The following is a 16,338-nucleotide window of genomic DNA, read 5'->3' on the forward strand; positions in this document are numbered from 1 at the left end:
TCAGGGTTGTGTTTATACTTGGCATGCTTGTGGTTGATATTCGTGCATTTCATGGGTATGAGCATTCTAGCTCGGTAGTTATTTCCATATAGATTGTTATGTCTGGATCAGGTGGCACGCTGCCAAGGGTATGATGTTTGGATCGGGTTGCACGCCGCAACGGTATCATGTGTGGATCGGGTTGCATACCGCAATAGTGAGATATTGGGTACGGTCCCTTATGCTTATTTGGTATGCCTTGTTTCTCATGTCTAAGATAGGTTAATAGCATCTGTTTGGCCATTTTATTTGTTAAGCGAGGCTGGGTAGTTCTTTGCCAGAGTTTGTTCTTCTTTATGGGTCACATTCGAGTTTGTAGTTTGTTGGCGCATTGATGGCATCATATGAGATTTTTGGCGGTGTTTGAGATGGCTTATTGCTCTAGCAACTTGTATTGGGTGAGGCGAGATTAGTGGACCTGAAATCAGTGCGATCGAATTTATGTAATGTATATTAAAGAGAAAATGTCACTATTCAGTTCAGAATGAGGTAATAATTTTTGACGAGCGGAGAAACTCCATGAGTTTTTTATCTAACGGGTGGTTATAGGTTCCTGCACACCTCTTTTCTCGTTGCAGTATGGTGAGGGTTGAAACAGGGCTTATATGTGTTATGGAATATACTACGGGCATCTGGTTCGTGAATCTACAGCTATTGTAGCCGGAGGATGTTATCATGAACATACGAGTTGTGCGGTGCATTATGTGATCTCAGCATGGGTGCAGGATCCTATTTGGTACAGTGGGTTGAGATTGTGATGGTGTTCACATGTTGGAATCAAGGCTCGTGGAGAATTCTGGATGTTGGAATTTGGTTCTAAGGCTTGTTAGCTTAGGTTATAGGAAGGATCTTCAGTTTGGTTCGATATAATGTGCTCACGTTGGTTGTGGTGGCACGGGTAGGTGCACAAGGTGTTGAGCAGTGATTTTGAGGCAACTCCATAGCAGTTCTTGGCACGTTCGAGGACGAATGTAAGTTTAAGTGGGGGAGAATGTAATGACCCGACCGGTTGTTTTGAGCTCTAGCGCGTAGTTCAGTGGTGTGAGGCCTTGAGTAGCTTCACTCAATGTTCTATGACTTGTACGCGTGGTCAGAATTGAATTTTGGGAAGTTCAGAGTTGATTCAGATGGAAAATTCTCAATTCTGAAGCTTTAAGTTAGAAGAGTTCACTAAGATTTGACTTTGAGTAAGCGAACTCGGAATCGAGATTTAAAGGTTCCAATAGGCCCGTATGATGATTTCGGACTTGGGCATATGTTCGGGTCGAGTATCGGGTCACCCGGGAGCATTTCGGCGCTTATTATGAAAAGTTGGCATTTTGAGGATTTTAGAATTTCCTAAGTTTGGTTTGAGGTAGACTTTGGTGATACCGATGTCCGTTTGGGGTTTCGAGCCTTGGAATAGGTTTGTATCATGATTTGTGACTCGTAAATAAAGTTATGATTTTTTGGACCGCTAGTAAGTGTCGATGTCGATCTCTCGTCACTACTTTTCTGGGGTTAGGCTAGATACTTACTGGGTACGCATTGATTTATGTACTCACACTACACTTCTGTACTTATTGTGCATGTTTACATTTCTGATGGTCTTTTGGGCACAGAGGCGCAGCTATTGCATGGACTTTACAGTGAGTTTCATTCTATATTACAATCCGTAGCATACCGAGTCTCCATCAACGTTATTTATATTCTCCTGTCTAATTTGTATTCCAGAAAGATATTGTATTTCATTATATTTTTTAGTTGATGCTTATGCACTTGAGACACTGGATTTTGGAGGTTTCTACTGGATGTTTGGTGTGGTAGTTCACGTAGTTATTATCATTTCACCCTATAAATTTTATTTCATAGTATTTAATTAATGAAAATTTTGATTTCAAAAATAATAAAAAGTGAGTAATTAAGTTGATCAATCACCGTTGGCTTGCCTGACGGCGGCATTAGGCGCCATCACGACCTATAGTGGATTTTGGGTCGTGACAATTGTATTATTTTAATATTTCTTTCTCTCTTTTTTTCAATTAAGAAAGTAGGTAAATGCCAATTATTTCAAAAATAGTGGATTAACAGAAGAAGAAAAATAAGTGACTTAATTAAAATGATTTAGGGGATTCTAGATCACCTAATGGTCTAAGGGGTAATTTTTAAAAGTTTGCTGATGGTAGGGGTAAATTTGGCCGGATAGCATAATGGTATGGGTAGATTTGGCCGGACAGTATAATGAAGGTTAAATGTAGACAATATCCGAAAATAAAGTGATATATTTGTCCCTTTTTCCTTTTGAGGTCGTAAAGTACATCGAGTTCCGATGACTGCAAACTAGGAAAAATGTCATCTTTGGGTAGCATTCAGTTGGTTGTGTTTGATAGGTACTCAATTGAGTCAGAAGAAGAGATATTTAATAACATCTTTACAAGCTGAAAACCATCTGGAACTAACACATCCATTATGCAACAGACTGCTAATCCATTCACCCAAAGGAAGAATCTCTGGGAGGTTTAGATACAGATTTCTGTAGTAATCTAATTTATACAATCCGTTTCTAGAGAGAATCCCATGCATCATCAGAGCCTGCGATGAAGCCAGAATTTTTATTAAAGAATATCAAAATATAAAAAACTAAATATACCGAAAAATCTATGGAAGTCAATGTATAGTAAATATACATATAACAAAAAATTTATCTAGCAATACAGTGTAATTTTCGGCGAAAGAGTATTGCCCTTGGTTGAATGTGTTAGAAGATAATTCTTATATCTCAAAAATAAAATAAAATAAAATATAACATATTCATTATCATTTACTACCCGTGATTAATAGCCATTATTATAATATTATAACTAACTTTTTATTAGCCTTAATGGCTTTAATTTGTAACAGCCCTTTCAATAGCCTTTGAATTGCATTTAATAATTTTAAAACGTTGCTTACAATCTGAAGTTAAAATCTTAGGATTATATATATATATTCCTATGTGTTACTTTGTGTAGTAGAGTGAACAAAGTTAAAACTTTTCTTCCATTTTCTTTTGTGCTGAGTTTGCTTTTATTCAATCTTTGTTGTTTCTGCTCCTAGTTTATACTAGAAGAACTTGTTGAATTTTGGGGGATACGCCTAATTTTATTCATAACGGTGTAGGTGAAATATCCTTAAGGACGGTGTCTTTAACACGCCTCAAGCTAAACCTTCTATTCTCCATAATCATCCAATATTTTTCCAACATAATGTGGCATTTCAGGAAAGAATATTTGGATCTTCAATATTGATCTCCAACCTCTTCAAGTTTATAAGCAGTAATACTTTGATTTCCTTCTATCTTGATCTCCCATGCTCTTTGAAGCTGTTGTGCATGCTAGTACTTCTAATGCAACTAGGCAAGAGATGAGATGACCTGGCATGATTAAATTTAGCCTTGTACAATATGTCAATTGTTCAATACCTTTAAAAGGTAAGTCTTCCTAGCTATCTCAAGTGGTAACATCTTAGTTTAAGAATTAATGATGCCTTAGGATTTCTAGATTTGCTAGTGAACTACTACGATGCACTTTGGCATGTTTACTTCCATCTAAGTAACAGGAAATAATTTTTGAGTGTATCCACCAAATCCAAGTACTCTGTTTCTTTCTTTTTTTTGGTTAAGAAGTACTATGTTTCTTGCTTCTCTTAAACTTTGAACTGCAACAAAATATATGTCTAAGTTCAATTCCATTATCTGACCAATTCCTCTATCCTAATATTGGTATACATCTTCTTTAAACAGACAACAAAAGTAGAAAATATATATATATATTCCAAATATCTTTGATCTTTCCATCTATCAAAAAATCTTGACTACTCGTTGAATAACGATTAGGTATTCCAACTCATTAAGAAACAGGACACAATCCCCGTGAGTGTGTGTGTATATATAGTATCACACACAATTACAGCACGAAAAATTCTTTTACTTCTTTTAGTTAGATTACTATTTAGATCATGACGGGAATAACCAAAAGCAATTTACTTGTTAATTATTTAATCAGTCTTTTATCTCCTTTTTTTTCTTTCTTGGGGGAGGGGGGAGGAGGGGGGGTTCAAGGAATATCATATTTAACTAAAACTGGGTTGTAGATCATAAATATATCTTTGAGAATATAACACCAACGCTCTAAAAGATAAATTGGGGAATAGATTATTTGGTTTGACGGATTGAAGCAAAACCGTGCAACCAACTATGGATGATGTTATTCGTTGGCCATTTTCTTGGCGTTCTTCAAAATGAATACACGTACGTAAACCATGCGAAAAAGGAGATGAAGAATTGTGTAAGTCGACATTTCACCATTTCAAACAACACATCAGAATTCTTCATAATGATTTGTGGCAGCTAAATATAGATCTTCCTGTTTTGTTGCAGTTAATCCATGTGTTTCAGTCATATCCAAATCTTTTGGATTAGTTCCATATGGGAGTTCCCATTCAAAATGATGGAGTAACTGCGCCAATGGAAGTCCAACATTAGCTAAACCAAATAGCACTCCTGGACAAGTCCTTCTTCCTACACCAAATGGAATAAACTCAAAGTGATTTCCCATATAGTCAATAGAAGAGTACTGAAATCTTTCTGGTATAAAATTTTCAGGATCATGCCAACTTTCGGGATCTCTCCCAAGTGCCCATGCATTGACTAGCACCCTAGCTAGTCTTGAGAGGTATGTGAAGAATTGCGTATATGTGTTCGTAATATACAGTGGAAGATAATAACAATCCTAGACAGATCTTTTCATGTTTAAAATTTATTTACATGTCAATAGATCGGATCTAAGACGTACCTAGCGAAGAAGGTCTCGTTTCAAATTCTTCGATAGTGCGAAGACTCTATGTGTATCCACACCGAGACCGATCCTTGCTATCAACTCTTTGATCAATGAAACCCGCGAACAAATTGAATGAAAAACTTGTGCTGAAATTTTTCTCAAAAATTTCAACTCAAAGATAAAAGAACAAGAAACAATTTTCTTGTAATTGTATTTTCTCTCTTGACTTTGTATTGCACTTTCACTTTTACGAAGTGGTTTTCTTCTCAAGACTTAATAATAATGCGGCAAATTTTCTCCATCACCCTTTATATAGCATCACCTATAAACTTTTTTCCTATTTAGTTGAGGTAATGATTTACTTAGAGTAAAAGTTTATACCTAAATAAACGTTTTTGAAAAATTTCGATGGAAAATTGAATTCCCATTCAAATTGGTATCGTGACTGCCAAGTCCTTATGGACTTTCCATAAGATCCAATTCCAAATTGGATTATAAGTACTCATAGTATTTTATATTAAAAAATTCTAATCTCATTCTTAATGGTCTAAAGTAGCCGCACGTCCTTTATGGACTTCTCGTCAATCCAATTCAAAATAGGATTTACTTAGAAGCCTTCATTAATATTTATATACATACCTTAAATAAATAAATATTAATTATATATATATATATATATATATATATATATATATATATATATATATATATATATATATATATATATATATATTTCAATCAAGAGATACATTTTAATTTTCTATTCCAAATTGAAAATTTCAAATTGTTCACAATATTAATTATATCCTTTGTGTTAGCAAAGAATATAATAATATTTCATTTGGACTAAAAACTATATTTGACTAATTTAATTATCAAATAATAAAGTAACTAATCCTTTAGCAAAAATCAGAACACTCGTTAGTGTGCGACCCCATAGGTTCAATACTAAACCGGTAGTAAACTGATCACATCAATATACTAATCAAGGGTGGCGTCTAGCAACACTCCTTAACGACCGATACAATGAAGTATACAATTTACTCTCAAGAACCAGTAGAAGAATAATGTAGTAATTCCTTCTGTCCTTATATCTCTGGATCACCCTAGGATATGGTTCAACTGTCAAATCCTAATAGGCGACCAACTATGTGTTCATGTCGAATATAATCGACCATTGAATGACCTAAGAAACTCTTTTCTTCTTTCATTCAATTGCTCTGGCCAAGGTCTTAATTTGGTCGTTTATAATTCATGACAACATGGAGCTTAAACTCAATACCAAGAGTTGACAGATTCCATTTTGATCAATCACTAATTCTACAAGTATTCAATCGTACCCAATATCCTTTCAACTATCGCCATAGGTGTCTAGTATTAAAGCACAACAAATAACTTGTCAATTACTATGACGATCTCAGGTCAAAGGAAACTCTTACATCACATTCTTCAAGAGAATATCCTATTGACATTTTATGGTAATTCTAACCATTAGGAATTATCTAATGAGTCGGTTCAATGATCATATCTCTATATGCATCATCTATCTAGGTGATTCAGTTAATGAGATCAACTAATCTTTATCCCATAAAAATAATCACATAAATATTGATCTAACCGGATTACTAATGTCCAAATTAATAATCCTACGATCAAGAACAAATTTAGATTAAATTGTAAGAGATTTTGCTCTCATTATCATGATCTCTATTACGATGACAAATCTCAAAATTTAATCAAGGACCTTATCAAGTTAATCAAACAATTAATAATAACTATGATAAAAGAATGGCATATATTTTTATATCAAATAACGTTCACAAAAATATGTTCAAATCATCAAATATGAGTTTGGATCTAGTGCATATCTACTATATCCCTGACAGTATGGTATATCCATCAATATCTATTTGCTCCCTACATTCTCTGGGCAAAAGAGGAATTGGAGTATGAAGCCTTGGTGTCTCCTTAATCACTAAGTTTAGGTACGTCAACTTCTCAAGATCTTCTTCACCATAACTTTTTCTTTCCCTTAAAGACTTTTCTCACTTCACTTTGGGCCTTAGCCATATTATTTGGGTTCTTCATCATTTCCAACAATGCCCAAATAATAGTTGTAGATGAAGTTTCAGTTCCATCAGTAAAGATGTCCTACAATTAACAAACAAATAAAATAAAGTCAATAAAACACAACCCAATAAAATTTGAGTACTAAAATATTAAGGAGAAATCGTTAAAGGGGTCTGGAGCTATAAATTTCCAACTTTGAGTATGTGTTAGTGGATCCCCGGTCGATACAACTTTATGTTTTTCCCTCAGAGAAGTAATTTATTGCAACTATCTTGTGTTGTTAGGAACTACTAGTTAAAACATCAAACCTCATTATATTATCAGGAATGACACTTAGTAAGGACTACTAAAAAATAACAAATGGAAAGGCGGCAGGGTGAACAAAGATTATGAGATGGGAGCAAACTTACAAAAATCACTGCTTTAATATGGTCATTTGTGATTGGAAATTGTAGTTCAGCGTTCCCTTTAATTCTTAGGAAAATGTGAACCAAATCTTCACCTCCAAACTCACCAATTCCCTTGTTCCCAGCTGATTTATTTTCAATATGCTCATTTAAGATATCCTCCATAATTTTATCACCCTTTTGATGTGCATTCACCAATCTAGATTTCGCACCACTCAGTTTGTGAAGTAACATCCAAGAAGGGAACAAATCAGCCACATCAAATCCCGCTCCTAATAAGAGTACTTCCTCGATCAGTTTTATTAACTCGTCTCGATCTTTGAACATTTTCCCGAATGCTGCTCTACAAGTAACAGAATTTGTAAAGTGGACGATTTTTTCTGTTATATTGACTGGAGAACCCCTTATTGAACGGATTGATGAAATGAGACTTGAAAGCTCATCTTGTCGAATTGCACCAAATGACTTGACCATCTTCACACTAAGAAGTTCTATTGTACAAACTTTACGCATTTATCTCCAGTATTCACCATATTGGCCAAATGCAATGTCTTTTTGATTGTAAAATATGATGTTTGTGGATGTAGATTGTGGCCTATTACAAGGCGAGATCGTGAGTTTTTAGAACTTGTTTCGCAATACTAGGTGATGATACGATGATCGTAGGAACTTACCCAAGTTGCAAGTACATAATTAAGAGGCCCATATTTTTGTGCTAAACTTCTAAGAGTACGATGTGGAACGCCTCGTCTGATTAAGTGATGCAGACTTCCAATAAGGGGAAGTCTCCACGGACCTGGAGGCAACTTTTGGTTTTTGTTTCGACTCCATTGTCGAACTAGAATAACGAGGGAGGACAAAAAGAGTAGCAATGAAAGAAAGGAGTAAAAGATCTCCATTGAACAGTAAGGAAAGAAAAGGAAGTTTACGATGCACGGATATTGCTTTAAATAACTTTACAAGCATTTATAATGACTCAATATTCAATTGACCTAAATAAAGAAGTCATAACCTTCTTTACTTTATGTATAAAAAAAAGCATACCCATACCCGATACTTACACTAACATAATCAATATATGACACATGGTTTCAGTTACGCTTTTACCAAAATCATAGATAATTAATATACATTCTTACCTTAATTTATGGAGTAACTCCGATCATCATATTATGTGTAAAAAAAATTAAAATATATATTAATAATAAGCTGATACCAACTTTGAATCCTGAATTTGTACAAAAGGACGATGCAAAGTACTCACACCGATCCTATTCATTTATCACTTTTGATAAAATTAGATGTCCAAAAATACTTGTCGTTGACAGAGAAAAAGAAATGGACTCCAGACCCAAATTTGTCTGTGCGTCGTCTCCTCGTTAGAAGGCGTTCTAACTTTTTTGATGATTTTTTGGACAAAAAACATTTTTCTACTACTTAAAAAAAAGTTACATAAATGAGTAAAACGCATTACTATACTGCGAATTACTTTAACGGAAATTTAGCCATTAAAGTAAAACGTAGTACCATACTGCGTTTTACTTTAAATTTTTTTTTTTTTTGTAATTCGCAGTACTAAACTGCGTTTTACTCAAAATCTGGGCCCAGGTTTAAATTATTAAAGATGTTCGCAGTACTATACTTCGTTTTAAGTAAAACGCAGTATAATACTGCGAACAGCTTTAATAATTTAAACTCCCTTCTTCTTCCTTGGACCACTGAACCGACGCACTCCCTCTTTTAAAAATTCCGATTCTGCTAGTCCCCCCTCCCCCCCCACCCCGCGACAAAATTTAAAAAAAAATATCGGCCCCACTCGTCACCTAAAGAGCAAGGAGTGTAGGTCCCACATACAAGACAAGCTTTGGATTCCTTCTTTCGGGTGCAAAAATTCGATTTCAATCAAATTCAAAAAACTTAAATCAAGGTATTTCGATTTTGTTTATGTCGAAACTCGTATAGTACATGCATATTTGTATTGTTTAATGTGTTTTCATGTTAATTTGTGTTATGTTTATGTTTAAATTTGTATCTTATTTATACCCGGATTGATTTATTAGCTTTGGTACAAAAAATTGTTAAAATTTGATAAATTATTTGTATTGTTAAAAAATTAATATTATTTATTTTGCTAACACACAAAATTTTAAAAATGTTGAAATTGACACGCATAATAATTAAAGATAACTCGGTGCTACCGGGCCTCAAATGTCGAGCCTGGAACCCATACATAATTATTCAGTCCAATTTTAAACATAATTAATTATTTAATTTATTAAGCTAACACACAAAATTCTAAAAATGTTGAAATTGACACGCATAATAATTAAGGATGATTCGGTGCTACCGGGCCTCAAAAATTGAGCTTGGAACCCATACATAATTATTCAGTCCATTTTTAAACATAATTAATTATTTAATTTATTAAGCTAACACACAAAATTCTAAAAATGTTGAAATTGACACGCATAATAATTAAGGATAACTCGGTGCTACCGGGCCTCAAATATCGAGCCTGGAACCCATACATAATTATTCAGTCCAATTTTAAACATAATTAATTATTTAATTTATTAAGCTAACACACAAAATTCTAAAAATGTTGAAATTGACACGCATAATAATTAAGGATAACTCGGTGCTACCGGACCTCAAATATCGAGCCTGGAACACATACATAATTATTCAGTCCAATTTTAAACATAATTAATTATTTAATTTATTAAGCTAACACACACAATTCTAAAAATGTTGAAATTGACACGCATAATAATTAAGGATAACTCGGTGCTACCGGACCTCAAATATCGAGCCTGGAACACATACATAATTATTCAGTCCAATTTTAAACATAATTAATTATTTAATTTATTAAGATAACACACACAATTAATTTTGTTTAAATTATAGTAGACGACATGGACTTTCCTCCCCCTGCGCATCCCGGACCTACCGAGGATCAGCTACTAGTGTTGCAGGGCGACCATAGGTCCTCCTTTGTATGGTAGGGACAGCTATCGATGCAGCCTCTCCGCCCCAGGGGACCTGACAATTTGTGGGAGTTCATCGGGGAGCATCCTTTCCATGCCCACGTAGTCACGCGCCTACAGGCTACGGGCTTCTATACGATTTTTGAGCTTGGACGGATGCAGCTTGATTGGTCTCTCATCACGGCCTTGGTAGAGCGGTGGCGACCGGAGACGCACACTTTTCACTTGCCCACTGGAGAGGCCACCATCACGCTGGAGAATGTTCAGGTTTTGTACGGGCTACGCGTAGATAGACGGGCCATAGCACTGCCCCGGTACATTAGATCCATGACGCGTGCACAGTTTTTGGATATGATGAGGCATTTTACTGGTTATAGACCTCAGGGTGATGTTGGGGGCAGTCGCGTTGCTTTGTCAGCCATCAGAGATCATATAGTGTTTTTGCACCCAGACATTACCGGCGAGACGGAGGATCTCCATATTGAGAGGTACACGCGGTTGGCTTAGCTCCTGCTTTTCGGGTGTGTCTTGTTCCCGAACACTTCGGGGAGTAAAGTGAGTATGCGCTTTCTCCATCATCTTCAGGAGCTGGATGGTTTACCCCAGTACAGTTGGGGTGCTGTTGTTCTCGCATACCTGTATAGGAGCATGTGCCGGGCGAGCATGGGCCCAGCGGTGGACATATGTGGTTTTCTGCCCCTCCTATAGGTGACAACATTTTCGAATACTCTGTTCATTTCTCTGAATTCTATATGGTCGAAATGACTCATAAATTTTACATCAACCTTTTATCTTAGGTTTGGGCCTGGCAGCGGATCATGTCGTTGCAGCCACGTCTACCAGCACTTGCGCCTGGTGAGGCTTATCCGTTTCTCCCTCTAGCTTCTAGGTGGATTCTCCGGCGTGGGAACTACCGAGGGACCGATGCTCATCATAATCTCCCCCTTATCAGGGATGTGCTAGATATGCTGGTGGACGGACAGGTAGATATGTACCTACACTTACTTGTTTTAAATTGAGTTGTGTTGCGCATACTCACTTTTATGTTATTATTTGGTAGTTCATCTGGACGCCATACAGCGACGAGTTGGTAGCTCAGCTGCCCTTTTATTGCTCAGTCGATCGAATTCTTTGGAGCACCTCCGTCCCAATGATCTTCTTCGATATGGTTGAGTATCATGCCACAGAGCGTGTGCTTCGCCAGTTTCACCGTCCCCAGCCTATACTGAGGGAGCCTGGATGGGTGGCTATACACTATCAGCGGGATGACCGTGCCAGGCTGGACGAAATATATATGGGATGGCTAGAGCAGCAGGTACTTATTTGGGAGGAGCAGCGAGCTGACCGTATTCCGTCAGCACCTACATTTACCCAGGATGTTACTGTAAGCACGTGATTTTGGACCCTCCCCGAGGATTTTCACATTTTTTTTAGCATAAATATGTAATTGGGTCTAATATAGCCATTTTAACTATTTTTACTTTATTTCGTTGCAAAAAGAAAATTTCAAAAAATATATATATAAATTTTAGTTTATGTATCTCTCATAAACTTGAAAAATATAAAAATTGTACTTTATTTTGGTACTTTATATAAATTCGAAAATTACAAAAAATATATATAGTTCTATTAATGTTTGCAGTCATTATAATTTTGAAAAATACAAAAAATATTACCTCATATTTTATCTTAATGTTTAAAAAACGAAAATTACAAAAAAAATAGTCTTATTAATATTTTGTAGCTATTTTAAATCTTGAAAAATATTTTAAAAGATATAGTTTTGTTTAAATACTAGTCTTATTTTTGGTAGTTATTTTGCTTACATAGGACTAGTTAAGCAACGTATTCCTATTTCTCGGGTCCGGGCAAAAGAATAATATTCGGGTTCAAACTACCCGGTTTTAGGCCTAATTTTCGGACCTAACCCATAATAAACCGAGTCCAGGACACATGGGGAACCCCACCACGCGTGGGGGACATATGCCTTGAACCCCACCACGCGTGGGGCTCATTTTTCTGGGCAAAGCCATGTCAAATACACGGACTAACATTTGGAAAAGGGGGACTTCCGTTTTTTTGGAAAACAGCTACTGTAGACCTTCTTCTTCATAAAGAAGAAGAAGAAAACCTACTGCAAAAAGGACTACGAGCCCAACTCCGTCACCACCGTCCAAACACCACCCCGTCTCCTCCTAACTCCGTCACCCTTTTGTCCGAAACCACCGTCAACCACTACCCGCGACGAACAGTCGACAAACCAGTCCCAAAACCATCGTCAAACCTACCCAACATCACCACGACCTTCCACCTCCAGTTACCAGCCTCACCATCGACCACCGTCCAAACTACTTGCCCAGCTCCGTCAAACCAGTCCGGCGTCCCTCCATTAAACCCGGTGTACACTGCTCGTCGCCTTCCTCCTTTCCTCAAGAACGAAACCCTACCCAAAAACCCACCTCGCGACCACCACCAGTCGACGACCCAACAACCTCAAAGCCACCACCTAACATCCCGCAACCCAACCAGCCTTCCAGCTCCCCTACCCACGACCAACCTGAGCCACTGCCCAAACAGCTCGTCACAGCCCCCCACAGCTGCTCCCCGTCGCGAAACCACCAACAAACAGCCCTCGACCACTGCCAAAACAAGCCCGTCAGCAGCCCCCCTCGCGTCGACCTTACTGTTGTCGACGTTGTTTCATCTTTCGCGAGCAACTGTGGTTTGCTGCGATCCTGCTTGGCCGAGTGTTTTGTTTTCCGTCGAGGTCGACTTTGGTTCGTCGAGGTCCGGTACGTTGAGCTTGACGTCGAGGTTCCGTCGTTCCGTCATTGGAGAGGTTTCCGATAGTTGTCGGGACAGTTGGGTTGTTGTTCTTGCTTCAAACAGGTGCATACCCATTTCCAAACTTGTTATATTTGCTTAAATGGAATGAAATGATATGGATTTCCTATGCACTGTTTGTGTATCGGATTTGTTGAATATCGGATTTCCTATTCTGAAAGGTGTTAATTACTTAGTTTGTCTTAATAGTTGTTTATACATGTGGTAGTAATGTTAAAATTTTAGTAGCAATTTTAATTCCGCAGAAAAAAAAACTGCTTCATCAAATGAGTTCAATTTATAACCCATGATCTCATGAAGTAGCAAAAAACGTAGTTATTTTAGTCTTGTCCTTTTTCTAAAAGAAAAAAAAGAGAAAAATAAATAAATAAATAAATAAATAGAAAACGAGACTAGCTTCGCCAAATAAATATGTACAGATTGTGAAGCCCTCACAAAATATATGTATGAAATATTTAGATTCCGGGACGGGTCGTTTAGCAAATCTCACGGCCCTACCCCAAAAATAATAATGCGCTAGTTGCTTTAGGCGCGCCTTTAATGATGTTATCTCCCTAAACTCGGGTGCATATTTATGTGACCCAAATCCAAATCTCAACGAAATCGAAATATGTCTCTAATCACGGGTACATTGACTGTGACGTGGTCTGAGATGCATTTCCACGACGTTGCAAATTCCTTTAAAAAATAAGAATGAGATGAGCCTCGCCGAATAAAAATACAAATTGTGGGGCCCTCAGTAAATACTTGTTTTAAATTTACTTAGAATTCAGGAGGGCCGCTTAGCGAATTTCGTGGCCTTCCCAAAATAATAACACGATAGTCTCTTTAGGCGCGTGTTTGATAATCTACTTTCTTAAACTTGGGTGTGCATTTCATGCGACCCAAATCCTAATACCAAAACGTCAAATAAAATATGTTCCGGATTGTGGGTGCATTTCATGTGACGCAGTCCAAAGACATGTTTTAAGCGATGTTCACATTCCTTAAAATAATGATAATAAAGCGGTAAAAGATAAAATTTGCACATGGTTCATAATTGTATTTAAAATCAGATAAATAAGCCAAATATAACAGTTGAGCGACCGTGCTAGAACCACGGAACTCGGGAATGCCTAACACCTTCTCCCGGGTTAACAGAATTCCTTATCCGGATTTCTGGTACGCAGACTGTAATATGGAGTCATTCTTTTCCTCGATTCGGGATTAAAATTGGTGACTTGGGACACCCTAAATCTCCCAAGTGGCGACTCTGAAATTAATAAACCAATCCCGTTTCGATTGTCCTTTAATTGGAAAAAACTCCCCTTGCACCCCCGCGGGTGCGGAAAAAGGAGGTGTGACAGCTCTGGCGACTCTGCTGGGGATTGGGACACCCAGAACCACTGGTTCAGGGTTAAGAATTCGAGCTTAGAATAATTGTTATTATTTGGCTTTATTTACTATCTGATTATTACATGTTTTGAGCCTAATGTGCTAAATGCTGCTTTTACCGCTTTGATATTATTTGAACTGTATATAAACTGTGCCGAAACCTTTCTCTTCTTACCTCCGGAGATGTGCTTACTGGTTGAGACTCCTTATTCTGTTAGTGTCATACCTTAAATAAAAGAGGCTCGGAAAGTTTCTAAGCCGGCTGGCCTTTTGGTTCCCGGAAAGGAGATCCTTCCTCAGCTCGAGTTGTCCGCTCGGGTACACTGTCTAGAACACCGACCCAGGCTTTTGAACCTAGTATAACAAAGCCACATGCCGGATCCCTAGTAGGAACGTTTATTTGCATCATGTGCATTTGACTTAGGGGACTCAACATAGGGGTTGGGTCCGTCTAGGACAAGCAACCTGAAAATAATAGACCATCTTATGGCATCCTATGTGTTACATGTTGTATTCAGTCAAGGGCGAATGGGTCATTTGGTCATTTCCAGCATGATGTTATTTTAATCAAAGCATGGGGAACATTGGTGGAATCCAAGAAGCCTTGGAATTCCCTATGTCCCCCACGCTTGCTTTTTGGGAAAGCACATGGGGAACATTTGTAGAATCCAAGAAGTCTTGGAATTCCCATATGTCCCCCACGCTTCATATGTTGGGAAAAGCGCATGGGGAGCATTTGCGGAATCCAAGAAGTCTTGGAAATCATTATGTCTCCCATGCCACATTTTTGAAAGAAATAATAAATATAAAAAATAAAAAAACAAATAAAAACAAAGCATGAAAATTCAAAAAGATTTTGTATGTTGTCATCATTTTCCACAGATAAGAAAATCGTGAAAAAAGGAGAAAATAACAGCATAGAGAAAAAGTCCGAGCAGAGTCGAAGCTCTGCCGAAATTTTGAGAAAATGAAAAAATGTCTTATTAAGTTTGTTTTATTAGCAAGTCTTGTTTTGAAAAAATGTCAAAAAGTCCAAAAGTTTTATTATGTTAAAAAAAAAAGGGAGTCGGGCGTTGAAAGTGGTTTTATTATTGCAAATATATATATAAAAAATAAAAATCAAATAAAAAAAAAGAATCCAAAAAGTTTTTCTTTATTTCCAAAAAATGTATATATATCTTTATCTGTTGCAAGAACATTTGTCTTGCCAAAAGTTTTTAGAATCCCAAATTTCAAAACAAATAATCCAAAAATATTTTCCATTATTGACTTCTTTAGAAAGTCTTTCTAGTTGTTTCTTTAAAAAAAAAATATATATAATATAAAAAAAAACAAATCCGAAAATATTTTGATTCTTATATATATATATATATATATATAAATATAATATAAAAAAAACAAATCCGAAAATATTTTGATTCTTCTTTCAAAAATTGAAAAGAAAATTCAAAATTCAAAAAAAACATTTTAGAAGCATTTCTTTTATTAAAGGTAAAATTCCAAAAAAATATATTCTTCTTCTTCTTTAGAATAAAAAATAATGCAAATGAAAATTCAAAAAATATATCTTAGAAGTGTTTCTTTTAAAAAGAAAATCAATCAAAAATCAAAAAAATACTTCCTTTCTTCTTTTAAAGTAGTTCTTTCACAAATTCACAAAAAAAAAGGGAGTTAGTTCATCTACTTATTCTTGAGACCCGAACTACGCGGGTTTGATTCTCACCGGATGTGAGATACGTAGGCAACCCTCATCGGGTCCAACCCCCCTTTTGCTAAAAAGCCAAAAACAAATAAATAAATAAATAAATAAATAAAACA

General features: G+C 36.5%; 1 pseudogene; it reads right to left on the bottom strand.

Annotated features, from left to right (window-relative positions):
* Window positions 1-4,376: 4,376 nt before the first annotated feature.
* Window positions 4,377-8,211, bottom strand: LOC107762785 (premnaspirodiene oxygenase-like; annotated as a pseudogene).
* Between the last annotated feature and the right edge of the window lie 8,127 nt (window positions 8,212-16,338).

Source organism: Nicotiana tabacum, chromosome 8 (assembly GCF_000715075.1).
Source record: "Nicotiana tabacum cultivar K326 chromosome 8, ASM71507v2, whole genome shotgun sequence".
In the NCBI taxonomy this organism is placed as follows: Eukaryota; Viridiplantae; Streptophyta; class Magnoliopsida; order Solanales; family Solanaceae; genus Nicotiana; species Nicotiana tabacum.